Here is a 24,566-nt window from a genome sequence, read left to right as displayed (position 1 = left end):
TGATAAATATCTGTACTATGTTTAACTCTTTCTCAAGAATGGCCTCTTATAGATTCTCTGAGAAATTCCATTTCAACATTTAATTATCATAATTGTCAGTACCTAGAAGGCAATGGCACCCCACTCCAGTACTCTTGCCTGGAAAATCCATGGACGGAGGAGCCTGGTTGGCTGCAGTCCATGGGGTCGCTAAGAGTCGTACACGACTGAACGACTTCATTTTCACTTTTCACTTTCATGCATTGGAGAAGGAAATGGCAACCCATTCCAGTGTTCTTGCCTGGAGAATCCCAGGGATGGTGGAGCCTGGTGGGCTGCTGTCTCTGGGGTTGCACAGAGTTGGACACTACTGAAGCGACTTAGCAGCAGCAGCAGCAGTATAAATTGAGATTACCTACCATCATATACATAAATATGTGCATATATTCCCCAAACAAAATCTAAAGGGGTATGTTTTTATTTAACAACCATCTTACAACATTGGAGATTTTAGGATTTGAAAGTTCAGGAGTTATCTAAGTTTGAGGGGGTCACATAAAGTATCCAGTTGATCTTAGATTTCTTATTGTCACAAGAAGGCCACCTTTACTGGGAGGTGAAATAAACTAGTCCCATTTTACAGGGACTGGTAGTTATTTCCTATTATTAATTTCCCCCCTTTTCCTTTGTAACATAACGTTGAAGAATATGGCCAGCTAAGGACACTTCCCAAACTCTCTTTAAGCCTCATGTGTCAATGTGATTAAATTCCAGTCATTGAAATATAAGCAGAAGCATGTAGGACTTCAAAGACCTTTGAAACTGGAGGTACAGGAATATAGACATAAAGGCTGGAGCTCTAGCAATTATCTTGGTCCTGGAGGTGTTCTTGAATATAGAAGCCATGCACAGAGCACGGCAGAAGGTAAGGATCAGAGCCTAGGTTTGTGATGACTCAGTGGAGCTGCTAAACCAACCCTAGAATTTCTATCTCTCAACATCATTAAGATGAAAATAAGATAAACTTCCCATTGTTTAAGCTACTGCTACTTTGTCTTTCAGTCTCATACACCTGAACTTATTTTTAACTGATGTATCATATCTGAGCTATGATTGACTGGTTGAAAAGGTAGACTAACCCCAAATTATCTGCTCAAACAACTTGCCTTTATGCTTAAAATTGTCAACATTAAAATTATGTTCTTCTGTAGGTTAAAGCATTGTTCCTGTAAGTTTTTATTAAACATATGTTCCATAAGGGATGAAAGAAACAAGTTTTCCTTATGAAAAGCTAGGAGTAAAACTCAGAGCGAGGAGATGATGAGCAGGAATACTGATGGTCCCATAGGCACCTGAGACTGTGTCTGGAGCGAAAATAGGAAAGGACTGGGCGTTGCTGACGTGTTCGCTGACTTCACACAATTGTCAATGAACAAACAAGACCTCATTGAAAGTATTTTCCTTAAAGTAAGCTTTGCTTTAGTAATTACATGAAACTCAGTCATCTTCAAAGTTATTTTGTTAGGGAACTTTAAAAATAACTCAGTGTCTTACAGAGTGAAGTAACTCAGAAAGAAAAACAAATATTATGTATTAACGTGTATATCGGAGAAGGCAATGGCACCCCACTCCAGTACTCTTGCCTGGAAAATCCCATGGACGGAGGAGCCTGGTGGGCTGCAGTCCATGGGGTCGCTAAGAGTTGGACACGACTGAGCGACTTCACTTTCACTTTTCACTTTCATGCATTGGAGAAGGAAATGGCAACCCACTCCAGTGTTCTTGCCTGGAGAATCCCAGGGACGGGGGAGCCTGGTGGGCTGCCGTCTCTGGGGTCGCACAGAGTCAGACACGACTGAAGCGACTTAGCAGCAGAGCAGCAGCAGCAGCAACGTATATATGTGAAATCTAGAAATGGTATAGATGATCTTATTTGCAAAGCAGGAATAAGACACAAATATAAGAAACGTATGGATACCAAGGGGAAAAATGGGGCTAGGATGGGGTGAATTGGGAGATTGGGATTGACATATATACACTACTATGTATAAAAGAGATAACTAATGAGAACCTACTGTATTTCACAGGGAACTGTACTTGGTGCTCTGTGGTGACCTAAATGGGAAGGAAACTCAAAGAAGAGGGGATATATGTATACATATGGCTGATTCATTCTGCTGTAGAGCAGAAACGGACAGAGCAGTGTAAAGTAACTATACTTCAATAAAAATAGAACTCAGTCTTAATATTTATTTAAATAACTATATTTAAACTTGATATTTCTCCATATTTAAAACTCCAGTATAATATTTTTATTCTACTTATGTCACTGATATCTTGTATCACCAGGATCCTCATACTTTTCTTATATCTCAGTTTCACTAATTGTAATTGAAAACCGTATTCTATGGCTTGTTTCAATGTACATTTTTTACATTTTTTTTTTTACATTTTACATCTTAACTAAAAAAGTTAGTTAACTCAAAATTTAGAAATGAGACAATGTTATTACAAGTGATGCTGCAGAATGATGGGTGGAGAAAAGAGGTCAGGTTCTTAGAGCGTGACTGCCTGGGTTTGAAGTCTGGCTTTACCATTTACTAGTTATGTGACATGGGATAGTTACCTCCACTGGGTCTCCAGTTTCTCATCTATATACAGGGAATAATAACAGTACATATTTCATAGGTTTGTAAAGGGCTTCCCAGATGGTGCAGTGGTAAAGACTCTGCCTGGTAATGTGGGAGACACAGGTTTGATCCCTGGGTAGGGAAGATCCCCTGGAGGAGGGCATGGCAACTCCCTCTAGTATTTTGCCAGGAAAATTCCTTGGACAGAGGATCTTGGTTGACTACAGCCCATGGGGTTGAAAAGAATCGGACATGACTAAGCATGCATGCATGCGCAAATGTGTGCCAAGGTTTGTAATGAGAACTAACTGAGCTGATTTTTAGAAAGCATGTAGAGCTCTGTCTGTATCTTTACCAAATATAAGAAATGTAATCTCAGTTAGTACACAAAGTGTAGGGTTGAAACTTGGGCTTTTGATTCAAACGTGGCTTCAACTACCTCTCAGCTGTGTGATCTTGATCAGCTTGCATTCTGAGACTTGATTTCTTCATTTGTAACTGGGGAAGATGAAACCAATTTCATAGGGCTTTTAGGATGAGTAAGTAAGATTGCTAAATAAAATACAGGATGTCTAGTTGAATTTGATTTTCAGATAATGGATAATTTCTAGTATAAGTATGTCCCATGCGATGTTTGGAATATACTTACACTCAACAATTTGATTGCAACTTAAATGCAACTGACTTCCCTGGTGGTACAGTGGTTAGGAAACCTCCTGCCAATCAGGGGACATGGATTTGATCCCTGGTCTGGGACGATTCCACATGCTGCAGAGCAGCTAAGACCATGTGCCACCACCACTGAGCCTGTGCTCTAAAGCCCGCAAGCCACAACCACTGGCCCGGATGCTGCGACTAGTGAAGCCTGTGTGCCTAGAGTCTGTGCTCTGCAGCAAGAGAAGCCGCTGCAATGAGAAGCCTGTGCCCTGTAACGAAGAGTAGCCCCCACTTGGTGTAACTAGAGAAAACTCATGTGCAGCAATGAAGATCCAGCGCAACCATAAATTTTTTCAAAAAAATGTAACTGGGCATCCTTTTTTCCCCCTAAATCTGGATCCTCTATAAATAAATGAGTAGCTAGTCTCTCTATTTTTTATAAGAAGGTATTAATCCTTTATACATGTAGGAATTTCTATTTAAATAATACACAATTTTTGTGCATATTAGAAAGTATAATTATAGATACCTGCATAACTCCCAATTTCCTGATATTTTCTTTTAAAATATAGGTGGGTATAATACCATCACCTGGATTCAGCCTATCAACATCCTTTGTAGTTTTTGTTATCTTTCTTTGCCATCTAGAAAATACCTGTGACTTTATGTATTGTATAGAACGCAAAGACACTATCTGAATCTAGTTTTCATAATGGATAATTATACCTCTATCACTTACTTGGTGCTAAAAGCAAAAAAGACAGTTTAAGCAAGGTTACTTGTGTTTTGGAAGGACAATTTGCCCTGTACCTCCTACCTAGGGAAGGTAGAAGAAAAAAAATAAGGAAACTTTGTGAATCTGGACAGTTTTATCATCAACCAACAGTAAACTAGTCTTAAATTTTAATTCTTATATCATTGAATAACAATTTATTCTCCCTAAAACAACAACCTTTTTTTTTTTTTTTGCTGCTGTTCTAAAGCATAACAATATACAAGTGAGGATGGGAAAATTATACAGTGAGTACATTTTTAAATTTCTTTTTTCAAAAATCTTGAAAGTTGAAGAATATATGAGAAGGAAAAATATCTAAGTAGAATTTTTAAGCTTTGAAAATATGCTTTTCTTATGGAAATTTTCTAGATATTTATAGAATTTATACAAACAAAAATATTAAGATTTAATCACAGTGTGTTTACTTGCAACTTGAAAATGGGCAAAATTGTAAAAATAATATACCAATTTTTATCTTTTACTTAGCTTAAAACATTTCTTAGTGATATGTGGTTTAGAAAAAAGTCCTGACAAAAATAGCTGAGCATTTTTAAAGAAATGCTCCTTATTAATGCTTTCAATAGCGCAGAAGATGATATTCAGTGGAAAACAGCAGATCTTTGACTCTGTGTAGAAAGGCATTCAGAGCAGTATGATCCCTGGGTCAGGAAGATTCCCTGGAGGAATTCTTCCCACTCCAGTATTCTTGCCTGGAAAATTCCATGGACAAAGGAGCCCGGTGGGCTATAGTCCATAGGGTCGCAAAGAATTAGACACTACTGAGTGACTTAACACTTTCACTTCACTTTTGGCTGGACAGGGTCATGTTAAAGGTCCTGTCAAATGCTGAACCTATTGAAACAAACATGTTTTATTTCTATTAAATTTTGTGAAACATTTTGGGAAAGTCTGGCAACTGACTGAGCATTCAGGAATTGTGGCTTGTTCCCCAAACTTCCTAAGAAATGGGGAACCTACAAATGGTATTATTGAAAATCAAGATATAGTAATGAAATAACTATTCTCAAGAATATTTGGAATTCTGTATTTAGAAGTGTATTTGCACTTTTGATATCAGTGTCTGGGGTAGCTTGGTTTGTTACATGGATTAAATACATTTTTTATTCCCACATGATTTTAACAGAAAGAATTTTCAAATTAACTCAGATTTGGAGTACAAATTAGGACTATAAATATATCTCAGATCAGAGAGTCAAATTAGTTGAAAATTACATATACATATATACATACCTACATCACACAAACTTATATATCCTTTAATGACTCTGGTATATTAAAAAGTAATGTCCTAGTATAATAACTTAATTCTTTGTTCTTTTATTATACAAGTATTATAGGAATTGATTCTCATTATAAAATATTTAAATAGTAATGAATACTTGGAAAAATGAGAATGCTCCCCTTCATTTACTTCCAAGTCTCTCTTCCTTCCCAAGAGGTGTGTGCTCAGTTGTAAAGTTGTATCTGATTCTTTGTGACCCTATGGATGGCAGTCTGCCAGACTCCTCTGTCCATGGGATTTTCCAGGCAAGAATACTGGACGGGGTTGCCATTTCCCTCTCCAGGGGATCTTCTTGACCCAAGGATCAAAACCATGTCTCTTGCACTGGCAGGCAGATTCTTTACCCATGAGCCACCAGGGAAGCCCCTCCTAAGAGGGAACTAATGCTAATATTTGGTACTTCTGTTTTTGGTTCTTTTTCTATGTATTTGGTTCTTTTTCTATGTACACATATGCTACCACTAGCATATTTATTTTAAATGAACTAACATCCTACTATATGTGTTATCCTTTGCCTTGCTTATTTTTTTCTTAATAATGTATCTTGGAGAGTTTTTTCATATTACTACAAAAACAAAAAAACAAAAAACCTGACCTTATTCTTTTTAATGGCTCCAGAGTAATAGTAATTTACTTAATCACTTGTTTACTGATGGACGTTTAGCTTTCCTTCCTCCTAGCTTTCACTAGTACAAATAATGCTGCAATGAATGTCCCTGTACATATATCTTAATATATGTGGGTAAATATTACTGTGGGATAATTTCCTAGAAGTGGAACTGCTAGGTCAAAGGATATGCACATATTCAAGATGGAAGGATTCTGAGAAACTGGCTTCGTTGAAATCTCCTGATTGAGTTCTTGCGTGCAGATTGTTGACATTTACTGCTGCTATCAGCGTGCCTTACTCTCCCTAATGGAGATGGATTATATGTGTCTGTGATGAAAGTTTAGCATGCTTAGTATCTTTAGAACTCAGGGATTTGTAACCTGAATCCACTACCACTGAACTCTTAGGACAGGTGGACAACCAAATGAAAAGAGTGGTAGTGTGAAGAGTACATGATAAATAGTACTGTTCACTGCCTCAAACTCGTACATATTTCTGAGATTTCCCATTAGTTGTTAATTTCAATTTTTAGTTATTTTTAAATATTTACTTGTCTCATAACATTCAAGTCTGTTATTATTATTATCTTACTTTTAAGACAATGTTGCAATTATAAACACATTTTGTTTATGTATAATTCTTATTCAATAATTATTTGAAGCTTTAAACTGTAGCTGAGGCTGAGTTTGGAAATACATTTGTATAAAAATTAAGTTATATATTGGCAGAAGATGTAATAACCTTTGCTAACTTCAGAAATTCTATGTGAAAATCTCTTTGGCTAGGGAGGCATTTATTATTTATATTGTTGCCACTTAATTTTCCTTTGAACACATACAGCATTGATGTTAATAAATATCTGTACAAGATCAACAAACTGTACAGTTTGTATAGACAGCTTAGTTCAATGATAAATGGTCCTAAATGCTTTAGATATTTAGGATATCTGTAGAAATCTGAGCTGACTGGAGATTACGGTTTCATATCAAATTCACTCTGTTATTAGGGATGTCTTTGACAAATTAGTCCATCTACTTAGCTCATGTTATAAATGAAGGAAAAGATTTTAAAATTCACACTGGGACCAAATGGCTGATCTTGATGTAAACCACTGCAAAGAACTGAACCTTGTACTAGATCACCCATTTCACAAGTGATGACATTGGAACAAGTGGATCCTCATCTGAAATAAATTACATGTAAAGATTAAGAACAGCATTGCAGGCGGACATTCCTAAGTTTAAATCCTAGGTAGCCACAAGCTGTGTGATATTAGTTAAATTACTTAACCTCTCTGAACCTCAATGTTCATATATGTAAAACTGGAATAATGCTATGTGTCTCAGTATTATTGTAGGAATTATATAAGGTAAAATAGAGCACCTGATATGTACTCAACACATGACAGTTTCAATAAATGATAACTGCTATTATCACCAAGTGTAACTTCATATTTAATTCAAAAATCAGAATATTATTGTGTTTTAGATTCAACCAGAGATCTTCTTCATTCAAAATAATGAAATTTTTGACTGGCTGGCTAATTAGTTTAATTATTTAGGCTTTCTAAATGATGAATTCATATCCCTACATACAGATATGATTAAATTATGGATTCTCTAAGTTTAGTGCAAGTGGAGAGTGAAAAAGTTGGCTTAAAGCTCAACATTCAGAAAATGAACATCATGGCATCTGGTCCCATCACTTCATGGGAAATAGATGGGGAAACAGTGGAAACAGTGTCAGACTTTATTTTTTGGGGCTCCAAAATCACTGCAGATGGTGACTGTAGCAATGAAATTAAAAGACACTTGCTCCTTGGAAGGAAAGTTATGACCAACCTAGATAGCATATTCAAAAGCAGAGACGTTACTTTGCCGACAAAGGTTCGTCTAGTCAAGGCTATGGTTTTTCCTGTGGTCATGTATGGATGTGAGAGTTGGACTGTGAAGAAGGCTGAGTGCCGAAGAATTGATACTTTTGAACTGTGCTGTTGGAGAAGACTCTTGAGAGTCCCTTGGGCTGCAAGGAGATCCAACCAGTCCATTCTGAAGGAGATCAGCCCTGGGATTTCTTTGGAAGGAATGATGCTAAAGCTGAAACAACAGTACTTTGGCCACCTCATGCGAAGAGTTGACTCATTGGAAAAGACTCTGATGCTGGGAGGGATTGGGGGCAAGAGGAGAAGGGGACGACAGAGGATGAGATGACTGGATGGCATCACTGACTCGATGGACGTGAGTCTGAGTGAACTCCAGGAGTTGGTGATGGACAGGGAGGCCTGGCGTGCTGCGATTCATGGGGTAGCAAAGAGTCAGACACGACTGAGCGACTGAACTGAACTGTACTGAAGTTTAGTGCACAAAATATTCACTTGAGAGATGCCTAGAGTTATTAGAAAAGATACTATACTTACTTTTCTACACTATTCCACTATCTTTTTGATTGATAACTAATAGAAATACCTAAATACATAAAGAGTAATTATGAATGTGAAAAATGTAATGGAAATTTTTGGATAATATAGCATTCTGCAAGCAGTTTTTGCGTGAATGATGAGCAAAGAAAAGCATTAAAATTGAACACGTTATACCAAGTGAAGCTTACATTTTGTATTTTTAGATAAGTATTAGAACCTAATCAGTGAACACAAACGTTCACTGAAATCAAGTGGCTAAATTAATTCTCTCTGAAAAGTTGAACAATTTATGTCCAGAGAAGTTTATTTTGGGGGGCTCATTTGCATTTGTAAATAACGTTTTGCTCAAGCATGATTGTTCATTACTGAAACCACTAAGTTGTGACAGACTGGGAGCTCCCATATGAAGAAGCCGTATTTATGAAACTCCCATTAAACTGCTATCTGATATCACTTCAGTGAGAGCAGAGCTCTTTTAGTGTATGGGTACCAGTTTGGAATCTCATTATTTTAAAAATTAGCAAAACCTCATTAAACAGCTGCTTTTCTATTTTTTTGTTGACTTGCATGAGATGCTAAATGACTCTATTCTTTGCCTAGCAGATTAAAAATTTTTAATCTGGTTTATACTGCAGGCTTAATTTTAATGTATAATCATCCATGTAAATAGATCCTAGAGATCGGTGGTGTTAAAAATAATTTAAAATATACAGAAGGAAATATATTCTTACTTAGTACTAGCAATAAATTAGTAAGCCTAAGGCATTTAGTGTTTTTCTGCAACCTATGACAATTTTACTCTGTCTGTAGTCCATTTTTTGTGGCCTAGCTTTAAGCACTTGGCAGTAATAATCAAATATTTTTTGCATATGCAAATATTCAGGATAAATGTAAAAATAGTGAAAATAGAATTCTCACACTTTCAAATGTATACCAAAATCTTCCTAAATCAGAGTAGCTATAGCCTTTGTCGGAGAAGGCAATGGCACCCCACTCCAGTACTCTTGCCTGGAAAATCCCATGGATGGAGGAGCCTGGTAGGCTGCAGTCCATGGGGTCGCTGAGGGTCGGACACGACTGAAGTGACTTAGCAGCAGCAGCAGCAGTATAGCCTTTGTACTGAGCCTTTGTGAGTGAGATTGTTAGGAATTTAAAGAGGTTCAGTAAATGGGTGGGGCTTCCCAGGCGGTGCAAGCAGGAAAGAACCCACCTGCCAATGCAGGAGACTTAAAGAGACACAGGTTCGATGGAGTCAGGAGTGTTATATTCCTGTAGAAGGAAGGAAATGTCCGAAAAGGGATTATAAATATGTTCTCCACCAGCCGTGTTCCCGGGAAGAGATCAACAGCTGGTCGGGGTCCAGCTCCCTGTTAGTGGGTAGAACCTAATAGGTCCAACAAGGCACAGTACAGGCTGTGCTCAGGCAAGGATGAATTTAATTACTAAACTCTCTGTGTGTGTTAGTCGCCCAGTCGTGTCTGACTCTTTGTGACCCTATGGACTGTAGGCTACCAGGCTTCTCTGTCCGTGAGATTTGCCAGGCAAGGATACTGGAGCGGGTTGCCATTTCTTTCTCCAGGGGATCTTCCCAACCCTGGGACCAAACCCAGGTCTCCTGTACTGCAGACTGATTCTTTACCATCTGAGCTACCAGGGAAGCCCCAAAGTCAGCTTAACCAGCCAGCCAAGAATTTAAGCAGTATTCAAATTTAAATATAAGTTCATGAGAAAATTGCAGTCCAAAGATTTAAAATAGCCACATACCTGTGATCAAAATGGTGTGGAAAGGGACAAATTAGGAATATGGGATGAACAGATGCAAACATACATAAAATAGATAAGCAACAAAGACTTACTGTATAGGACAGGGAATTCCAGTCACTATCTTATAACATATCATGGAATATAATTTGAAAAAATATAACTGAATCACTTTGCTGTACATATGAAACTAAGAGAATATTGTACATCAAATAAACTTTAATTTAAAAGCATGGAGTGGAAAAGCCACTTTGAATTTCACTGACTACAATGGTTTAAAAAAGTCTCATATTCTAAGTCTCGTCAAGGCCTGAAGCCATCTGCTCCAGGTGCACCAGAAGCCTCAACAACAGGGAGTACTGTGCCCCCAAGTCCATCCCTCATCTTTATCTTGAGATTCCTGGCCAACACGTAAGATGAGTGTTTGGGGATGTCATAAATGATACGTTTGTCTGAGTTCAGGAGACATTATTCAGGGAATTGCGTGGGGCTTACGCAGATGAGATGCATCTGTGTCCATCCACTCGGCCCTCTCTGCTGTGCCATATGCCACATTCCTACCCAAGGACTCTTCTTCCATTTGAACACTGGTTTCTGCCGTGTTCACCAACTCCAACCGTTCTCCCTTTTCTCTTCTGCAATACCAATTGCCTACTCTCTGTTGGACAGTACAATTATTTTTGTTACTTTAAAAAATTCAATCTTTCTTGGTCCTTCTAGCCACTGGCTCATTACTTTCCCTTCCTTTATAACAAAGTTTCTTGAAATAGTTGTCTGTACTCTCTGTCACCAGTTCCTTTTCTCCAAATCTCTCTTGAACACGTGAAGGATGTTGTCTTCTCTACTCCACCAAGATTGTGCTTGTTGAGGTCCTCATGACTGATAAATTGTTAAGTTTAACCGCCACATCTTAATTTCAATCTTTTTTGATCTTTTATCAGCATTTGACCCATTTGATAACTGCTTTTCCATAAAACATTTTTTTTTTCAGTTTTCTTCTTGAACACCTGGTTTTTTCATTTCTCTCTTGCCTCTTCTTCTCAGCTTCTTTTTCTTGTTTCTTCTCTTCCTGACCTCTTAATGTTGAAGTAGCTCAAGGCACAGGCCTTGGACCTCTCCTTTTCCTTATATACATTTTCCTGTGTGGTTCCATCTAGTTTCAAGGCTTTAGTTATCATCCATAAAGTGATTGTTTTTATTTCCAAGGCAGACCCCTCCTGTAGTCTCATACCCAACTTCTTTTAAGTTTTATTTATTTTTTAAATGTGAGTCATTTTTAAAGTATTCATTGAGAGTGAATTTTGTAGGATTGGTGAACAATGCTCATGTCTTATTTTAAAGTTTCAGTCACATAGTTAAACTATTACCAGTCAGCCAGTTGTGTAGGAGGACATTTGGGTGAAACTTGAACCTGTGTGTTGCCAGTTGAGAAAGTGTAGAAAAAGAACAAGGAATGGAGCATGTTTGCAAAACAGCAATTCTGTTGAGGGACTATGGACTCTCAGCCAAGAAGGAGAGATATGAGAACATGAGGGGGAGGGATGGGCAGTATAAAGCTTTGAGATCAATGGACTCCGAATGCTGTCTGCCTCCTAGAACTGCAAGTCTGCACTAGGGTAAGGAGGCTGGGTAAAGAGAAGAGAATGACATAGTTGACATCTATAATGTCTGGGGTTCTTTATATGAGGAAAAATACTTTATTTTGTTGGAAACAGTTTTGCCATTTCATCATAAACAGCAGGGCCATCTAAAGGAGGTAATTTTATGCAGTGAGTTTGCTCTTCAGGACACTAGGCTAATCCATTATTTGGCTTCTCACTGTTTCCGTTTTTTCTAACTGGTTATTTTGAGTGACCCCTAGAACAAATTATTCTTTCCAATCCTTTGTACACTTCCTAGTATTTTTGTCATTTACAGGTGTCAGCTTACACACTTTGTTTCCCACACAAATAGATACAAGTGTGCCATATGGACTGAAGTATATGAAATTATCATTTTTGTAAGTCAAAATGACCAGATGTTGGCAATTTCAGATTTTGAGAGTGCATTTCTTAGATAAGCATTTAACTTTAGAAAAAGGGTATATCCATGTATACAAAGGCCTAAAATTAAGAGAAAATTTTATTGAAGTAGAGTTGATTTACAATGCTGTGTTAGTTTCAGGTGTACAGCAAAGTAATTCAGTTATATAAAGAGAATATATATATATTCTTTTTCCAGATTCTTTCCCATTATAGGTTATTACAAGATACTGAATATGGATCCCTGTGCTATACAGTAGGTCTTTGTTGTTTACCTATTTTATATATAGTAGTATGTATCTGTTAATTGCAAACTACCAATTTCCTCTTTGGTAACCATAAGCTTGTTTCATCTGTGAATCTGTTTCTATTTCCTTTTCATTTGTATTATATTTTAGAGTCCATAGATCAGATCAGATCAGATCAGTGGCTCAGTCGTGTCCGACTCCTTGCGACCCCATGAATCGCAGCACGCCAGGCCTCCCTGTCCATCACCAACTCCCGGAGTTCACTGAGACTCACGTCCATTGAGTCAGTGATGCCATCCAGCCATCTCATCCTCTGTCCATATATAAAATATATCATATGGTATTTGTCTTTCTCTTTATGACTTACTTCACTTTAGTATGATAATATCTAGGTTCATCCATGTTGCTGCAAATGACATTATTCCATTCCTTTTAATGGCTGAGTAATATTCCATTGTGTATATATATCATATTTTCTTTATTCACTCATCTGCTGATGGACACTTAGGTTGCTTCTATGTCTTGGCTATTGTAAAAATGCTGGTATGGACGTTAGGGTACATGTATATTTTCTAATTAGAGTTTTTATTCAAATTTATTAAAATTAAATTTTAAAATTCACTGTGTCCTATACTTGCCACCTTTCTTTTTATTGTAACTATTTTTAAAATAGTAACTTTTCCTTTTTGAATTTCATTATAGGATAATAGTTTTTCACAGACTTAACTTGCTCCAAACACTTATTCATATTATGATATTAAATTGTGGTAACAGTGTTCAGGAGCAACTTTAAGTAGCTCCCTTGTTTAAAAAGTTTAAGCACTTAAAAAAAAGGATTCTTAATTTCTGGAAACAAAATATATTGTAGGCCTATCTAGACTTATTCCTGATCCAAGACATGGATTTGACTGCTTGTACAAGTGTCTGGTTTCTTTGGATGAAGAATGGCATTGGAGACAAAAATCAGAGAGTTAGGATGCATGTTGTGCTAAGTGCTAAGTCGCTTCAGTTGTGTCCAACTCTTTGCGACCCTATAGACCATAGCCCACCAGGCTCCTCTGTCCATGGGATTCTCCAGGCGAGAATACTGGAGTGGGTTGCCATGTCCTCCTCTAGGGTATCTCCCCAACTCAGGGATTGAACCTGCCTCTCTTCTGTCTCCTGTATTGGCAGGCAGGTTCTTTACTGCTAGCACCACCTAGGAAGCCCAGGATGCACGTCAGATTGTTATAAATAAAAAACAGTATTAGGCAAAATACTCCTGTTATGAGGTCATTACTTAAGTTCTTAAACTCTTGCTTCTATGATCCCTAGACATCTAATTAACCACTTCTTTAATGACAGTGGAAGATGACATCAAGATTTCTGATGTGGCACAGTCCCCATAATATTACAGCATAAGGCATGAGCCTGGGAAAGTGTAGCTTCGATAGGTGGAGGGCAAGATCCTTGAGAGTGAAGATTTCTATGAACAGAGAATCCAGAGTGTTGAATAGATAACTTGTGAAACATCAAGAATGATGACAGATTAGTGGTAGATGGTTAGCCAGGAGACAAAATATTCAATGAGTTAAAAGGAGTGATTAGATTTCTATAGATTACTCTAAGAAGGTGGAGGTGTGAGGTGTATTGATTTTTATAATGTAAATCAAAAGATTGGGAATTATTGAGGAAGGAGGGAATAGAATGGAGTTGGGAAGAATACCTTGATGATGAAGAATACCAATGATGATGATTGGCACATCATCATTGCCAATACGATGGGTGAAAACTGATATTTAGTGGTTGCACCTGTACTCATTCCTTTGGTTAATAGCAAAATGTAAAATATTACTTTGAATTTTTAATTCTTTTGTGAATTTTTGGCATCTCATATTCTTGGTCCCCCATTTTTCTATTATTGAGTTTGCCATAATAAACTCAAATATTTTCCTGAATTCTCTGTGCAAGTGTATATAGGAATTTATTGTACAGATTTGACCTTATGGGATTATGGGAACTATTTAAACTGTCTCTGTACAGCAGTTGTCTTTGTGTCTGAGGCTGGAGCATGAATATGAGGTGGGACAGAGCAAGAACAAACTAGAACTCACAAACAAAGTCAGGAGCTGGCAGAGACTAACCAAAACCTGGGTCAGTTCTAGCTGCCTACTACAGTGCTAGAATGAGGGCAATAGAAGTGGGGCTCTGACAGTGCCAAGTGAAGCAGGCATGCATCCTCAGGTTTGTGCAATGATAAGGTGATACTTGCACAAGTCTGAGAGTGAGTGACCCTTAAAACTGGAACCATAGGTGCCTTGCCTTCCTCACCCTAGTCCTGTTCATCTTAGACCTTGATGAGCTGGTACCATGCAGAAGCTGGAGACCTTGGTCATGGCCCAAGAGTCATACACATTTGAACCATAAGTTAGAGGAGCTGATGGAGCATCCACGAGAAGTTGCAAAAGTTGCAGCTGCCTGAAACCAACAAAGTGAATCAGCAGAGTAGTTATAGAGTATGTGAGCTTCAGAATGGTGGCTGCTTCATTTCCGCCCTCCAAATCTCATCCAAGAAGCTCTCTTGTGACTTGCTCTCTTAGGAAACACACAGAAAAGGGAATTCTTGGACATGTAGTTTGACTTACCCAAGTTGACACATCACAAACTACCACAGAGTAACAGTTAATTCTACTTAAATTTATCTACTCATTCAATTAAAAGTCCAAAAACTTTTTTGAAACTTGACTAATTATTTCTATAGTTCATTTAGAAGAATATATGAGAAGAAGAACTAGAAATGTTCTTTAAATATAATAAAGTGATCTTTCTCCACTAGATAGCAAAACATATAAAACTGCAGTAATTAAAGCTGATGTTCCTGCTGTAGGAAGAGACAGATCAGTTGAACTATATATAGAAAGGCCACAGAAAGATAACCAGGTATATATGAGAATCTTGTATATAATAGAAGGTGTCTTAAATAATTGAGCAAGTGAATTTTTTTTTCACTAAAGGATATTGTAGCCATTGTTTACCTATTTAAATTAAAAAAAATCTTGATCCAAATCTTTACCTCATCATAGAATTCAATCCCTTTATAGGTTACAAAATTTAAATTTAAAAAGTGAAATCACATAAACTTATTAGGGAAGTATGTTTCCGAGTTATGTTATAACATGAAAACCAAAAATGTAGAATTGACTCTATAAAATTCTGAGTATATTGATTACAAATTTTGCATAATTAAAAATTACTGTCAGTTCAGTTCAGTTGCTCAGTCGTGTCCGACTCTTTGCGACCCCATGAATCACAGCACACCAGGCCTCCCTGTATACAAATTCAAATTCAATTACTGTATACAAAGTCAAAAGACAAACAACAATCCAGGAAAATATTTGAACTAAACATGGAAGACAAAATTGATCATCCTTAATACAGTTTCTTGTAAAGAATTTCTTTAAAAATCAATAATGAAAGATAGATGACCAAAGACATAATAAACTTAGAATTGACAAAAATTAAAATCAAATTAATATTTTAAGCTTCACTATTAATCAAATTAGCTTCCCAGGTGGCTCAGTGATAAAGAATCCACCTGCCAAGTAGGAGATGTGGGTTCTACCCCTGGGTTGGGAAGATGCCCTGGAGAAGGAAATGGCAACCCACTCCAGTATTCTTGCCTGGAGAATCCCATGGACAGAGGAGCCTGGTGGGCTGTGCTCCATAGGGTTGCAAAGACTTGGACAAGACTTAGTGGCTGGGCAACAACAATTAACAATGTAAGTAGCAATTAAGCATCATTTTCATCCATAAAATTGGCAATGATAAAAAGTTAATGGCACTTGCTGTTGTCAACAGTAAGCTTTGTCTTATAATAGTATTAATAAATTAACTAGATCATGCATTGTTTTGAGAGCAGTTAATAAAGATCTTCTGGAAGACAGGGAATATATATCAAAATTTTAAATGTACTATCTTCTTATACTAGAATATTCACTTCTAGTGTAAATTTTTCTTAAAGACTCAGTTGTGCTGGTGAGAAGTTGCTTTTTAACACAGGGAGCCCAGCCTTGTGCTCTGTAAGGTAGGATGGGGAGAGGGGAGGGAGGCTCAAGAGAGAGGTGAAAGACGCAAAATTATGGCTGAATTGCCTTGTTGTATGGCAGAAACAAGCACAACATTATAAAGTCATTTTCCTACAATTAAATTATTTTTAAAAAAGAAAAAAGTCAGTTGCATAAATCTGCCAACACATATGCTTAAGGTTGCTTATTGAAGTCTTATTTATGATAGCCAAAAACTGAAGATAAATATCCATTAACCCAAATGTGCATACATTCAATAGAATTCTATGAAACCATTTAAAAATGTATTTAATGACATTAAAATACTTATGCTATATTATAGAATGAAAAAATATTGCACAATATGACCCCATATATGTAAACTTGGACATACAATTTTATACATGATGTGTATGCTAAGGGATAGAAGGGTGCTTACAAACAAAAAGTAGTTGTCTGAATGAAAGGCTGTCAGTGATTTTTACTTTTTTGGGGGGTAATTTTCTTAATCTTTTTATTAAACAGTGAATATCTACAATTTTTATAATGAACAAAACAACACACACTATTTTCATTTCTAGTGAAAATGCATCATTGAAAGACTATTATTATCACTGTTGTTGTTGTTATTTCACATACTTTGGCAGATTTTCAAAGCTATGGATACCATTGGGGGACTGGTGATATCCCTATTGCACCATTTGTGCCAGTTCCTGGGTTAGTATATATTTAATTCTTATGGCTTTCAAAGAAAATATGACCTGTCATAAGCACCAAATGTACAAAGGCAGGATAGAGTCTCCAGTATCTTCCATGAAAGAGCATCAAAAATAGATTCTGATTTGCCTGTCACTATCATGAAAAGCAAAATAGAAAGATTACTTGGTATTTAACTTCAGACATCTGATATCAATTGGGCACAATCCATCTCTCAGTTTAGAGTAGTTATCCCTAGCCTGCTTTCAGGCTTAATCCCTTAAAAAAAAATCTTAACAGTTTCCAGAGTTTGGTCTTTTTTCAATTTTCAGGGCATAAGCCTTTGGGAAAACTTTAGATCTAATCTTCCCTAGTGCCTTTCCTTTTCCAAAAAAAACCAGAGAATTTCTTCACATGTGGGATTTTTGTGGTTATCATTTATCACTTTAGGCTTTCAACCACAAATTCATCCACTATTTTGTAAACTTCTCAGTCTTAAGGTATAGGAACATTCATAAAATAGTTTTCTAGACTGGTGCAAACTAAAAAAGTTCTATGACTTTTATTATTAAAAATGATCCAATGATCCAGTCCAATGATGTAAATAAACACAAAGTATTAGATGTGAGAGTCATGGATCTTCAGGCATGAGTCATGTTATAAAATATGGCATCCGTGCTGTGTGAGAGGTGAGCTGCATTTAGATCCAAGAGAAGTAATAGGCATACCCAGACTGATTTTAATAAGGCTTTAGATTCCCCCTCATCACCACCACTTACTCACCTCTTGACAGTCTTGTCTACAAGCTAAAAAGATTAAGTCTAGACCAAACTACTGTTAGTGAGGACAATAATAAGATGAAAGATCAACCATTAGGAATGGCTCCTCAGGAGCCCCTCAAGGGCTAATTGTATTGGATAGCTCTGACATGGATGAAGAAATTGAGATTTCATCACGTTTGCTCATGACACTAAATTAGCTGGGGCAAATAACACCTCCTAGAGTTTCCTTGATATATTTGAGAATGGTTTAGACCTCATTGCAAAACAGTTCACTTAAGGACTAAAACAAAGTCAGAGAGCTCTGGGATGGAGAAAATCTATACAAATGCAGCCCAGTTCCAAGGGTCTTATCAATCACAGTGAGCACAAGGCAAGAATGTAGCTTTTATGAAAAAAAAAAAAAGTAATATTTTAATGTATCCAGAAAGTCATTCATTGTGGAGTCTTGGCACTGGTTTCTATATTTTCTTTTCAGAGCTGGAATGAGAATGAATCTTGCAAGAGGATTCAAGTTGATTTAAAGATGAGAAAGATAGATCCTTTGAGAAGAAACTAATAATTTTGCTTTACTTGGATTAAAGACAGAGAAGATAATATCTTGGAAGATATTCATTGTGTCAGGAGAATCTGACTAGACTTGGAGAAAAATCACTGAACTAAATAAATACTAGAATAGGTCAAAAGGGATGATTGAAGTATTTCTGTTCTTTGAGATGGATTAAGTGTAGAAAAGGAGTTATTTATTTTAAGTAGCTTATTGGAAAGTATTGGAAAGTGAAGTCGCTCAGTCGTGTCCGACTTTTGGCGACCCCATGGACTGTAGCCCACCAGGTTCCTCCATCCATGGGATTTCCCAGGTAAGAACACGGGAGTGGCCGGAAGTCAGAGAGTAAATTGAATTTTTTTTCAAGTTCATTGCCTGCCCTGAGATTCTAGCAAAGAATTTACTTCTTATTGTATGTAGGATGGAAAAAGACAATGAATTTTGAGAATGTAATATATATTAAATTATGTTTTCCCCCCAAAGTTCATTTTGTCAAGCCCTGAAATCTTGGGGCTTAAAAATCAGAAGATCTTTATTTATTTATGGCTATGTTAGGTCTTCGTTGCTGCGCTTGGGCTTTCTCCAACTGCGGTAAGTGGGGCCTCGTCTACATTGCTGTGCACAGGCTTCTCATTGCAGTGGTTTCTCTGGTCATGGAGCTTAAGCTCTAGGTGCATGAGCTTCAGTAGTTGTGGTGCAGGGGCTTAGTTGTCCCCAGCATATGGAATCTTCCTGGATCAGGGATTGAACCCGTGTCCCCTGCATTGGCAGACAGATTCTTTACCACTGAGCCACCAGGGAAGCCCAAATTATGTTTATAGGTAGCATTCTTTTGACAAAACACTGGATTCAGTAGATATCTGTTCTTTATTTATAGTGATCAAGGCACTATTATTGGTTTTGTGAGCTAAGATGTGTTAAATTCATAGTCACTTTCATACAGGAATTTAAAATTTAGAAGAAAGTCTAAGATTTATATACCAATACTAATGTATCAAGGCAATGCATGATGTGGGTTTTTTTTGTCTTTTAATTTAATTTAATTTTATTTTTTAACTTTACAATATTGTATTGGTTTTGCCATAGTTTTATCACAAGACAATACCTAATGATATTAGAGTATAATGAAAAATGGGCCTCTCTCATGGTTCAGATGGTAAAGAATTTGTCTGCAATGCAGGAGCCCCAGGTTCAATCCCTGAGTCAGGAAGATCCCCTGGAGAAGGGCATGGCAGCCTATCCAGTGTTCTTGCCTGGATAATCCCATGGATAGAAAATCCCATAGACTCTAGAGGGCTACATACAGTCCATGGAGTTGCAAAGAGTTGGACATGTGTGTAGCACACACACACACATAATGAAAAATAACAACTTTTTAAATGATAATGATGATGTTGTTGGCAAATTTTTTGTAGTATGCACCAGTTGTTTCTCTAGGGTCTCTGCATAGAATAACTCATATACTCTTCATAACACTCCTACAAAGTACTTTGACAATTTTATAGATGATGAATCAGAGACACGGACAGTTAAGCCACTTGCCCAACTTCATACAGCTGATAAATGGAAGAACCAAAATGAAAACTCAGACAGCAATGGGTCAACCTAAAAAACTGGCAAGGATTTTGAGAAATATGTTTAGAGTAATATAAAAAAGGGGAGAAGGCATTTCTGATCGAGGTCATCAAGAGATGAGGGTGGTGCTAAGAAGAAAAATTGTTAGGAAATGAGTGGTGCACGTTGTTTGGGAGTCGTGTTCATGGTAGGGAATAGTGGTAGGTAAGACTAGAAAGAGAGGCCAGGCCAAATGGTGGTGGGTCTTAGAAGGCAGAGCAAGGACTTTGGACTTAATTAAGTAGTCACTGGAAAGGCAATAAGGACTTTTAAACAAATGTATTTGGTTAATCAGTCATGTCCGATTCTTTGCAACCCCATGGATTGTAGTCCGCCAGGCTCCTCTGTCCATGGGATTTTTCATGCTAGAATACTGGAGTGGGTTGCTGTTTCCTCCTCCAGGGGATCTTCCTGACCCAGGGATAGATCACATAGGATCTATAGATAGATAGACACAGGATCTTCCCGACCCTGTGTCTCCTGCATTGCAGGCGGATTCTTTACCTGCTGAGCCATCAAGGAAGCCCCTGTAACAAATAGGTACCATAATACAAACAGGGCTTGGGAAAGATAGCACTTCAGTGGAATGAAAGGAGGGGAAAAATCTGAAGGCTAAATACTACTCACCTATGATTAGAAAATGTATTCGTTTCAGAGACACAGAAGTTTTTTTTTTTTTAATAATTTGTGTCATTGTTAAGAATTAGGAGGATGGAACATGACAGAACATTATTCCAGGGATGAAAAAAAATAGTTTTTCTCTGACATTCCAAATCCAATTAATTTACAGTGGATGAGTGGAGGGCTGTGTTGTGAAGGATTCTGAGGCCACATCCAGAAACAGCAGGAGAGAGTGCAATGTCAGAGTGGGGAGAGCCAGCATAAATGTCAGCTATTTGTCATTCATGCTCTTTGCCCTAATGCCTAGAGTTGTGATGGGCATGGAAGATTTATGAATCATTTTACTCCAAGGCTGTACTCAGGTCAAAGCTAACCCAAAGAGAACATACGACGTGGAAAGATGACCAACTATACTGAAAATATCAACAGAGCCTCAAAAGTTCTTGATTTGAATTGAAACTCGCTGCCTGATAGTTGTGTGTCACAGGGAAGGTACTTAACCTTTCTGAGCTGCAAGAAGTTGTTTTGTGAATTGTCTCAGATGAGAACTACATAAAGGTTTTGTAAAACATTATTTAAGTAAAAACTTTAGATAATAATTTACTGGATTAATTTAAACTTGAATTTGGCTGTTTTGAGAATTTAGCTACTCAATAGCAAGTTAGGTCCAGCACACAAGAGTCTTCAGCTGTAGCTGTTTTTGCAGAATTAGATCATATGAAAGAAAAATCTACCCTTTCCTGATAGGTAAGCCCTCCATTTCTATAATTAAAGATTGTACCCCTCACAAACTCAGTGCCCTGCTTAAATTAGATGGCAGTCTCCAGCAAAATTGCACATAGGTGACATCATCATTTCTCCAATAGAAATGCTCTTTTTTAGGGTCAAAGGACCGTTTGTTAATAAAACACTTGAGACTATCTATGTAATACTAATACCATTGGCAGTTCTGCTTGGGCTTAAAAAAATCAGCTTACTAGGGGGAAAACACAAATTGATTTGCCAGTTGAATAAACATTTAGACTAGTAGCCCCAATTAGGCAAGTCCTGAGCTTATCAAATTATCTCATTCCCAATGTAAACAAGGTTGTAGTTGCTTCACTTAGTTCCTTAGCACCTGGGTAGTGATGAAAGGGTCATTTAATATCAGCAGTGACCTAGGAGATCAGAGGGAATTAGCTGTTCCCTGATGCCATATTTGGCTTGCCTAATGAGATATAAAGACATGGTCCAAGTTCTAGGGGCAAATAAGAGCTTCGACTTGCCAAGCATGAGTCAGTTTCTGGATCTTTAATGTCTATTTGAGACGTTGATAGCAATACTTTATTTTTAGAGTATTAATGCTAAATAATTGTGATTTGCCTTATTTTTCTAGAAGTTTGATACATACCCTCTAACTCCAGTATATTTTATCTGTTTGCACAGAAGAGTTGTGGCAAAATTTAGTCAACAAACAGAGGCAGAATAGAGCAGGGGCAATGGGGTTCCAGCTTTTGCCTCTACAATCCCAATAGTTGAGTAGAATCTGACTTTTCTCCTGAACTGACTGGATTTATGCAGGTTAACCTACTCCAGTGTTCTTGCCTGGAGAATCCCAGGGTTGGGGGAGCCTGGTGGGCTGCTGTCTATAGGGTTACACAGAATCGGACACGACTGAAGCGACTTAGCAGCAGCAGCAGCAGTGTAGTATAGGTGCAACCTAAGACATATAGAAATTAAACAATATTTTTAAAACCTAGATATGCAAATTAAAAAAATCTTCTAATATTGCAACAGGATACAGAGCCAATGATTTTCATTAAAAATGAGGTCATTTCAAATATTTTTTCTCTGTAATCTCTTCTTCACCTAATGATATTCTTTACTTCCTAACAATTTTTCCCTTTGGTAAAGACCTTATCATTAGGTTTAATGAAGGAATAATGTTCCATTACATGTAAACTCCATTTTATTATATTCCTTATCGTTGGTTGCTGAGGTGGAACTTTTTTTGAGTCAATTCCCACAGCTTTACATCAATTTCTGGGTTGTTTATGTTCCTACACACCAATCCCAAGACTACTTGTAATTATTCTTATAAATCTTTTCTCTTCTGATAGATCAAAAGTAATACCTTATTCTTTAAATTTCATTTATTTCATTACTAATAAGAGTGTGAGCATATATTCCTAAGAATTCATTTCATTCTTGACCATTTGTGTACTTGTTCTTTTATATATTGGGCTGTTGATTAGTTTTCCTTTAACAATTTGTAAGGCTATTAACCCTATTTTTAGAATGTAAATTCCATAATGGTAGAAGCCTATCTGTTCCTTCTTTAGATATTTAATACCTAAAACTGTGTCTCATACACAGTAGGCATTTAATAAATACTTATTAAAAATGTTACAAAAATTTTTTTTCTAATTTTAATGTTACATTGTTAATTGGTAACTGTTGAATGAAAGTTTTGTGGTTTTTTTGGCTATTACAAAAGTTTATTTAACAAAAAAGTTCAGTAAGAAAATATACACAACCCAATTTTTCTGGTAGTAAAATGTGGAGAGGGGACACGTGGAAGCAGTCGATTTCTCTGGTGAACACAGCCATTGTTCATACTTGTTCCAAGGCTTCTAACATGATGATACTATTTCCTCGTATTACCACCATTCCAATATTGTTCTGTTGCCCACTAGTTGCCATCTCCACACATTCATCTATCACAAGATTCATAAAGGGATCAAATCCCTGCAATATTCCTTGGACATGTCTTCCACCATTTAATTTCAATGATACCTTCTTGTCCATAAATTTCTTCAACTTGGGAGGGTGTGCTTTGCTCATGATGTCTACTCTGCGAGCTCAAAGAAGCCTCCTGAATAAAAGTTTTAAATCACTGCTTCTCAATATTTTCAAACAAATATCTGCTTCTGAAAAAACATGAACATCTCATTTCTACTTAAGATTATTTGAGAATTTCAATAAAATTTAAATAATGTAACTAATATTTCTGAGTTCTGGCTGGTGGGGGAAGGGTGCATGAAGGCAGACTGAGGTCAGCTGCAGGCTGCCTCTTACAAACAGGTCAAATTATTTAACCTCTATGAGCCTGAGAGTTCCTACTTGAATATTAGCATAATAGTAGTTCTTACCTCATAGAGTAATTGTGAGAATTAAATGAGACTCCTTATAAGGTACTTAGAACAGTATTCAGAGTATGATAGCTGCTAATCAAGTTACTTGGTCTTGATAACTTCTCTAAATTTCATCTGTGAAATGAAAATAAAGATGTACACTTCATATGATCATTGCCTAGCACATACTAAACACTCAGTGTATGACAGTTAAAAAATTTTACACAGATTCACTTTAGAATTCATACACACAAAGATTCTGATATGCATCCATGCAAGGGAAAGAGAGGTCTCACCTTTTGATCATTATGTCTTTTCCATTGAAGATGACAGATGACAGTTTTAAAGTTCATATGATGAAACCTACCAATTTTTTTTCTTTGGAGGAATCTGCCTTTGAAGTCAAACTTACAAGTCCATAGTCACACTAGATTAAAAGTACTGGCCAATCCTTCACAATCTTTCATTCTAGTTTTATAATCTTACTTTTTGTATTCATCTTTAGTTCAGCTAAAATACACTTGGTGTAAATTATGAGGTAGAAATCTTAATGTTTCTAGTTGATTAGTAAGTCATCCCAAATGTCTTTTTTCCTCAGTACTACTTCAACTTTTCTTGAATGATTTTCAAAAGATATTGTAGTATTTTCCCATTTATTTTCTGCATTTATTAAGTTAAATTTGAATATTTATTTTTGTGCTATTATTATGATTAAGCCTTTTACCCTTTATATTTTGGCTGATTATTATT

The 24,566-nt window shown here is 36.8% G+C and overlaps 1 pseudogene across 1 annotated transcript; it reads right to left on the bottom strand.

Moving 5' to 3' along the window:
• Positions 1 to 23,223: 23,223 nt before the first annotated feature.
• LOC147365936 (small nuclear ribonucleoprotein G pseudogene) lies at positions 23,224 to 23,541 on the bottom strand (annotated as a pseudogene). Its single transcript, XR_015132350.1, has one exon. The product of XR_015132350.1 is annotated as a small nuclear ribonucleoprotein G pseudogene (transcript).
• Positions 23,542 to 24,566: the final 1,025 nt, after the last annotated feature.

This window comes from Bos grunniens, chromosome 9, assembly GCF_055505025.1.
Source record: "Bos grunniens cultivar Pamir isolate PY7600 chromosome 9, Bosgru_T2T1.0, whole genome shotgun sequence".
NCBI classification, from domain to species: Eukaryota; Metazoa; Chordata; class Mammalia; order Artiodactyla; family Bovidae; genus Bos; species Bos grunniens.
The sequence above is the reverse complement of the archived record's forward strand: the minus strand, read 5'-3'. Positions and strand labels throughout refer to the sequence as shown.